This window comes from Suricata suricatta, chromosome 5 (genome assembly GCF_006229205.1).
Source record: "Suricata suricatta isolate VVHF042 chromosome 5, meerkat_22Aug2017_6uvM2_HiC, whole genome shotgun sequence".
Lineage (NCBI taxonomy): Eukaryota > Metazoa > Chordata > Mammalia > Carnivora > Herpestidae > Suricata > Suricata suricatta.
In genome coordinates, this window is record NC_043704.1 from 51,205,682 (window position 1) to 51,213,469 (window position 7,788).

The following is a 7,788-nucleotide window of genomic DNA, read 5'->3' on the forward strand; positions in this document are numbered from 1 at the left end:
TAGTCACAGTTCACAAGGTGGGATAAAAATGGGCCAGTTTCACAATTTATCCTGGAGACTTTACTCACTTCTGTATGCTATACTCTTTCATGAAGACTATAAAATCTATTTTCCAATTTCCTGACGCTTTGTCACTATTCTCGATTTTAACCTAAGCAGAAGTGTTTCCTATGTTGTGGTTGCCCCTTCTGTGATATAAACTAAAATAAAATTCTAAAGAAGAAAATTCTTTCTGCAAAATTCTGTGTTCCAGTATCTAGTTTGAACAGTGGAGAATGTTATCCATTTTTTTTCCTGCACCTATAGACTTGAGAAAAGAAAATCTGAGAATAAAGATAGAAACAGTATAGAAAATAGGTGGTTTCATTTTTGCATTTCCAGGGTATAGCAAATGGCTAAGGCAAAGCAGGTTATTTAAAATGACCGATGAATAAATAAGTAAATTGAATATGTAGATTTTCACAGACATTTTATAACTTTCAGTTTTGATCATAAAGCATTGTACAAATATGATTACATGATGTCACTATGAATAGTACGTAAGAACTTTATCAGGTGATAGGGAGTAGTGGGTAAGAACACTGACTCTCAGGGTTTAAATCTCAGCTTTGGCACCTTATTTATGTGATTTCAGGCACGTTTACTCCTTGCATCTCAGTTTCCTCATATGTTAAAGGGGCAGGAAAATTAATGGCTGAGGAGATGAGGATTCTGAGGTGCCTTCCTGGTAGGGTTGGAAGAGGGTAGGCTAAACTTGGGGGAGGAGGTTGCCCCTGGCTCTGGTCTCATACAATTTTAGTCTGTTTCAAAATGAATATCTGCCTGTCCCTTCATAGTTTTCTTTTCTGAGGTACTTCTTTTATGGAAGAGTAACTTGCTGAAAACCTCAGTTCCCCTCATATAACCCATTTCTCTAGTCCATCTTGAAGGCATTGCATGTATTTAGGAAGCCAAAAACCATAATCTTGAAACAAGATTCAGGGCCCAACTTAACCACTCGTTAAGTTCCTACAAAGGTCGGACCAAACCAGTCAGAGCTGCGAGCTACTCAATTCTTGACCTTTTAACTACTTTCCCCCTATTGTTATGGTACAACTCCCACCCAGAGGTGGAGGCGTGCAAGTTAAACAGATGTGTTTGAAGAAGTATATTCTGTCAACTGCATCTATATGCCAAACTTTCTGTCTTTCCCTGTCCTTCCATAGTTAGACATAACTCCTTTCCTGCCTCTGCCCTTTCAAAAACATTCCCTGGCCAGAGCTCAGGGAACACCCTGGCCCCCTCTTTCTAGGGCAGTCTCCCTCAATCCTGGGCATGAGCATGCAGTAAACAGTGTCAGTACCATCCTTGGCTTCATGTCTGCTTCTTCCCATGAGAGTCAAAGAACACTGAGGTTGGTAACACTGACCTAGGTTTCCTGTTGAAATGAATATAGTTATCATATATACCACACTTAAGACTTAGCTAAAAAATGAACACTAAAATGGTAACTTTAATGGAATTTTTGTGATGTATTCTATCTTGGAGCGGGAGGGCAGTTTGATCATTAGAGTGCGATTCAATGTTTTATTTTAAGACAAATTGTCCTTAAAGGGCATCTAGGTGGCTAAGTTAAGCATCTGACTTCACTCAGGTCATGATCTTGGGGTTTGTGAGTTTGAGCCCCGTGTCAGGTTCTGTGCTGATAGCTAAGAGTCCAGATCCTGCTTCAGATTCTGTGTCTCCCTCTCTCTCTGCTCCTCCCCTGCTCACGTTTGTTCTCTCTCTCAAAAATAAATAAACTTAAAAAAATGTACTTAAACCAGTAGAGATGTTTACTTTTATATCATTTCCTCTACATTCACATACTTCCAGCAGCAAGTGGCAAGCTCAGCTTCTGCTGTACTTTCTCCCCGCATGGTTCTGTTGATGATTTCTTGGCTTAAGGCCCAGTTCGAATGTGATTAGAAAATATCACTGGGATTTGCAGAGAAAAATGAGAAGAGAAAATTAATGTTTGAACTTGAAGTTAGTACATGTCTATCAAGGGACTTCACAAGTACTTGATATCAAGTACTATACATTATTAAATGAGAAAAAAAATCATGCAAATTGAGCTTTGTATGGAACCCATATGTAGCAGCTGAATGTAATGTGTATTTCAAATCTACCTTAAAAACAAGTATTGTTCAAAAACTGGGATTTTCTCTTTAATGATATCTTCAAACTTCTCCCCTATCAGCTGCCTGTTTCCCAACTCATCCCAGTAATGCCCTCAGGGCTTGATTTCCTACCTCCAAGCATCCAACTTCATATGTATTAATTATTACTGTCTGCTATTACTGCCTCATGGCTTTGCCTTTTTATCTTACCTGTTAGCCTCTATGCCTCCTTTTGACCATTTCATTCTGAAAGTATGTGAAACTCAGTAAACAACATACCACATATAAAGTGGATTTCTAAATGATTCCAATCAAAGAAACCAATTTGGTTTTCCACAGAGAAATCAAGATATTTAAATCTATGGTAAATCCTACACAAATGATTACTCAAAAATAATGGAAATTATTATATCAAAATCAAATTGTTTAAGTCATCCTGCAATTTAAAGTTAGTGATTGTTATGTATTTATATCACATAGTGAGCCCTTCTAATTTACATATTATTGTGCGAGTTTTACTATACCAGCTGAAGTAGAAGAGACATTCTCCCAGCTTTAAAGGAACCTGTAATCACAGAGACAACTGTAATTATCATGAACAGGAAATAAGAGCCTGTAGGATAAAAGCCACTGGATGTAAGTGCTATAGGTAAATTTCTAATCTATGTAGTTTATAGGTATACTATGACAGAAGTTCTACGTGTTATGTAACTACACTGGAGGGGTGTGTAGTACAGACTAGTGCCTTTGGATGCAGAAACCATTGATAAATTCTACTCTGATCTTTCTAGGCAATCTTCATGGCAGATGGGATAAGGTGGTCAGTTAGATTAAGCCAGCCAAGTATTCAAACCTGGGTTATTATTCTAGGAAAGTAGACTTCTCTATGAGTTAAAAAGATGAAGAGTGACTTAAGCTTATACAAGGAGATGAGAAGAAAAAGGAGATAAGATGGGAATCCCGAGGAAGGATTTTCTATCAGTAGAAAATGCACTGAGCGTTTAAACTCATTAATCATTTGGAACTTGACAGAACTATATTTAGCCCTTGAATCTAAAGGAAAAGTTACCATGTCAGTCCTATTTGGAAGAATAGATTAGTTTGAAGATTTATTTAAGTAAGGAGGTTTATAGAATCTGGCCAAAACATTACAGAAGAATGGATTTTCTGAATATACGTTTTCAACAAACCTGTTTATCTATAAGGAAATAAAACTTTGACCATTTGCCTCCAATTTCCATTTTTATAAATTCTAAATTATGTATGTATCTAATAATTAATTCAATTATAAAATCTTGCTGATGAGCATTTCAAACTTCTTAATATGCAGCCTTTTCTTATTGAATTATTTGGTTATCTCTGAATCTCTCCCTATTAAAAAAAATATACAGCTTACAAGAGTCTATTTATGTATGTATGTATGTATGTATGTATGTCTGTATGTATTAGATGGAGAGAGTGAGTGTGAGTGGGGGAAAGGGGCCATGGAAAGAAAGAGAGAATCTTAAGCAGACTCCACACTCAGCATAGAGCCCAATGCAGGGCTCAACACCATCACCCCGAGATTGTGACCTGAGTCAAAATCAAAAGGTGATGCTCAACTGACTGAGCTATCCAGGTGCCCGATGTCTTTTAAAGTTAGCTTTTGAGTATGTTTTTATAGGTAATGTTAAGAACTGTTAGCTACAATTTTTATTTCAGTATATGTGGGTATCGGTGTATAGTATTAATAAAAATAATATTCTGCATAGAATATGAGTTCTAATATTTTAAAGTTTGCTTGGTTCATGCAACAGACCTATGAGGTATGTGGAGCACTACAGATAGACTTAAATGTGGGCCAAACAAAGAGGAATATTCACTATTCCCATTATCCATTCCTGTATTTCTAGAGTGCAAATACAGGGCAGACTGCTTATTTCATGACCCAGGATGGCTTGTGGAAATAACAGTCAAAATGCATCTTACTTTAGCGGGCACTGAAGTGACCAAAATCAATAACAAACTATAAAAGCATTAATCAATCTTACATTCTCTTGATAACAGTTGCAACATTTAAGAATCGGAAGAAGAAAACTATGGCACTTCTTTCTTCTGAGAATATGCTTCTTTAAATAAGAATTCTCTACTGTTCACTTTGAGACATTAAGGAAAGGTTGTTTTTATTTGTTTGTTTCACTTTTTACGATTTATTTTTCTTCTCGTTTAGTAATTAGTATCATCTGAGTGGTATTTATTTCCTTAGATACTGAATTTTTTTTTCTGGTATAACCCTGGCAGATAACTGTTAATGGAAAAAATTATTTCAAATGTCAGCACATTTGCTGATAATGTAGGTTTCCATATTTATTGTGTCATAATTTTATTAATTCAAGATGCAAATCTTTGACAGTTGTTAATAAAACATTCACTATTTATATAATACCACCTAATGGTTGTATAGCATATGGTCATTTTTAAAGTATTTTTAACATGCCTTATTTCATACATATACAGGCAGCAATACCTTATTTCCCCTAATCTAGTCAAGGGAGAAAACTGACTGCGGTCTTGCTAGATTCACATGGGTCATAAAGCTTACAATGGGTATGATAAAGGCCAAGGCACCCCTGGTCACCCCGCCTCCTTTAACTTTTCTTTTATCCACTTCCATACTCTCCTCTTCATTCCTGAATATTAATAGAATGGATGCTAATGAGAATTTGTTTCATGGAAACTTAGTTTTATAATTTTATAAAAAAATATAATTGCTACCAATTACAAATGTTCAGAAAACATTCTGTAGATTGTTTCTTTTGGTACCATATATTATGCAGATAATTAGATTTCTACACTTTGAATCAAAGCTTGTCAAATTACTCAAGCCAGAAAATTATTTATTCTTTTTAGAGTTTATTTATTTTTGAGAGAGAGAGAGAGAGAGAGAGAGAGAGAGAGACAGAGCAAGTGTGGGTAAGGGGCAGAGACAGAGATAGAGGGAGACACAGGCTCCAGGCTCTGAGCTGTCAACAAAGAGCCTGACATAGGGCTCTAATTCACAAACCACGAGATCATGACCCTGTTTGAAGTCTGATGCTTAATCAACTAAGCCACTCAGAAGCACTGAAAGTAATTTCATAATAATACCTCATAAATGGATCTTGCTTTAAGATAGAAAAAATAGCTTTGCTACCACATTGGATACTGGCAGGAACACAATGTTATTTGTTTGTTTTGATGAGAAATAGCTTGCAGAAGAGTTTAGCAAAAATATCATCATTATATAATTAGGCAAGGTAGAAAATATCTCCATTTTACCGAAGTCTGAAGCCTCATAGCTAACCACAATTATTCTAGTTCACTTTACCAAGCTTAGTTCCATCTGCTTCTAATTAATTTCTGGTTACTTTCCCCAGTTGCCAATAATTGAATATGCTGGACCCAGCAACAACATGTGAAAAGAATTCTAAGTAGGATAGTACTAGGCTGGAAACTAGTCCATGGATCTTTGTCTAGAAAATATCTAAAATTTTAATGACAATATATTTAATTATAAATTATACGCACAAATTCAATGGAATTTTACATTAAATACTTTAATTAATTATAATAAAGGCAAAATATTGTATATCTGTTTCTATAAATGAGAGGTCTACATATTTATTTTTATAATTTTGTTACACATACATACTAGCTTTATAAAATGAACTGTGGCTCTGATTTTTCTAGATCCATTCTGGAAATAAATAAAAATATAGCTAGATATCTCACACACACACATACACACACATAGATGTATACATATTTTCCCCCTTGAACTATTATTAGTCCATTCAGATTTTCCAACTTTTCCTTTGCCCATATTAGCAACCATTGTCCAAATAATTAGTGGGTAAGAGTTGTCTAAAACAAATAGTGAGATTATTTGCTGGTGTATTGACTTATCTTCCTGGGGAATAATTTTCTGAAAAGAGATAACTCATATTGACATATGTAGTCCTAGTTATCAGTGCTGATAATTGAGTGATGTTCATTCAAGTGGTCTCAATTCTTAGGTCACAAACAAATCCTCCAGGGTCTGGACAGATAAAACAAATTAGTTAATGAGACCGGACATACAAAAATACAGAGCAGAAAGAATTCTGAGAATATGGAGACTGTATACATAACCAAAGGCAATAAATCAGCAACAACAACAACAACAACAACAAACCAAAATACTATGTAAGTGGAACAAAACTTAGCTGCTACCCAAATACACCCTCAGGGTACCAGTTTATTCTATCTCATTTACAGTATACTAAATTCGACTTTTCATCTTCTAGTCATTCTTCATCACACTATAGTCTGTTGTCTATCTCTCACCAATATAAAAAACAAAGAAACCAATAAACCACAAAAGCATAAAAACTTTTCTTGCTTAAACCATCAAATGATCTCATTGGTTAGCTCAATGACCCTTTTTGGAACTTCAACCTCATTTGACTTATCATCAGCATTTGCCATAATAGTTTTAATTTATAAATACTGAATTCAAAATAAAGATTTAAAAATAAAATACTATGTCTCTTACTTATTTAATTTTGAACATTAAATGATTGTTATCATTAAATGTTCTGAACTGTTACCTCTTATCTTTTACGTGGATTATAATTTCTTACCTTTGCTTATACAATTCATTTATTTTTCCATATAATGTCACCATTCATGAAAACAGTAGCTGTTACTATTCATTTCTTTGCTACACATTACTGAATGACTTTCAAGTTCTACACTGGTTGTTTCCAATCTTGGATCTTGTAAGAAGCAAATGTTGAGTTTTTTAAAAATTCTTAAACTAACCCCCTGGAAACACTGATTTCACTGACCTAATATGTTTCTTGTTATCTTTATTTTGCTCTTATTATTTTTTAAAAATTTAGGTGATTATATCTGCGACTGAAAGCTACTCCAAGCTTTGGGGTTACAGATACAAAAAAGACACAGCTTCCTTATTGGAGAAGTTATTTAATCTCTTATTTCTCTCTTTCCTCTTAAATACATAATGAATAGTCTCCATATAATTTGCTTAAGGGATCCATAGTGGAATACAATCCCACAGTCCATTTTGCTTTTTATTTAAATTCACTTAATATGCATAGATATTTGAGTCAAACATCCATTATAATGAAAGTTTTGCAAAGAGTTCTCATTGATGTAACCCTCTCTCTGTCCTTACGGATGTACCATATGCCACTGATATGTTGATCTTGTTACATTAAAATGCTACTATGAATAAGCAGGTGCTAATATTTAGTAAAACTATGGCTTTGGTTTTGCAAACTTCATCAATTTTTTTCTCTCAATATTTAAAAAAATGGGTAGTTTTTGCCAAATGCAGAATGATGCACTGGGAAACCAACAAATTAAAACATGTTCCTCATTCCTTTTTGAGAGCATTGCCATTAATGTATGCATATTTACTTCCATTTGACTTTTACCAAAAAGAATAAAGAACAATGAACACTCATATACTTATCACTTTGCTTCAACTGTCAATATTTCACCATGCTTGTTTCATCTATTTTTCTAGCATATCTGTTGTTGAAATATTTTAAAGTGAATTCAAGGTATTTTAACATCTCATCCATAAATGTTACATTATGCAGCTCAAAAACGCATTTCATTA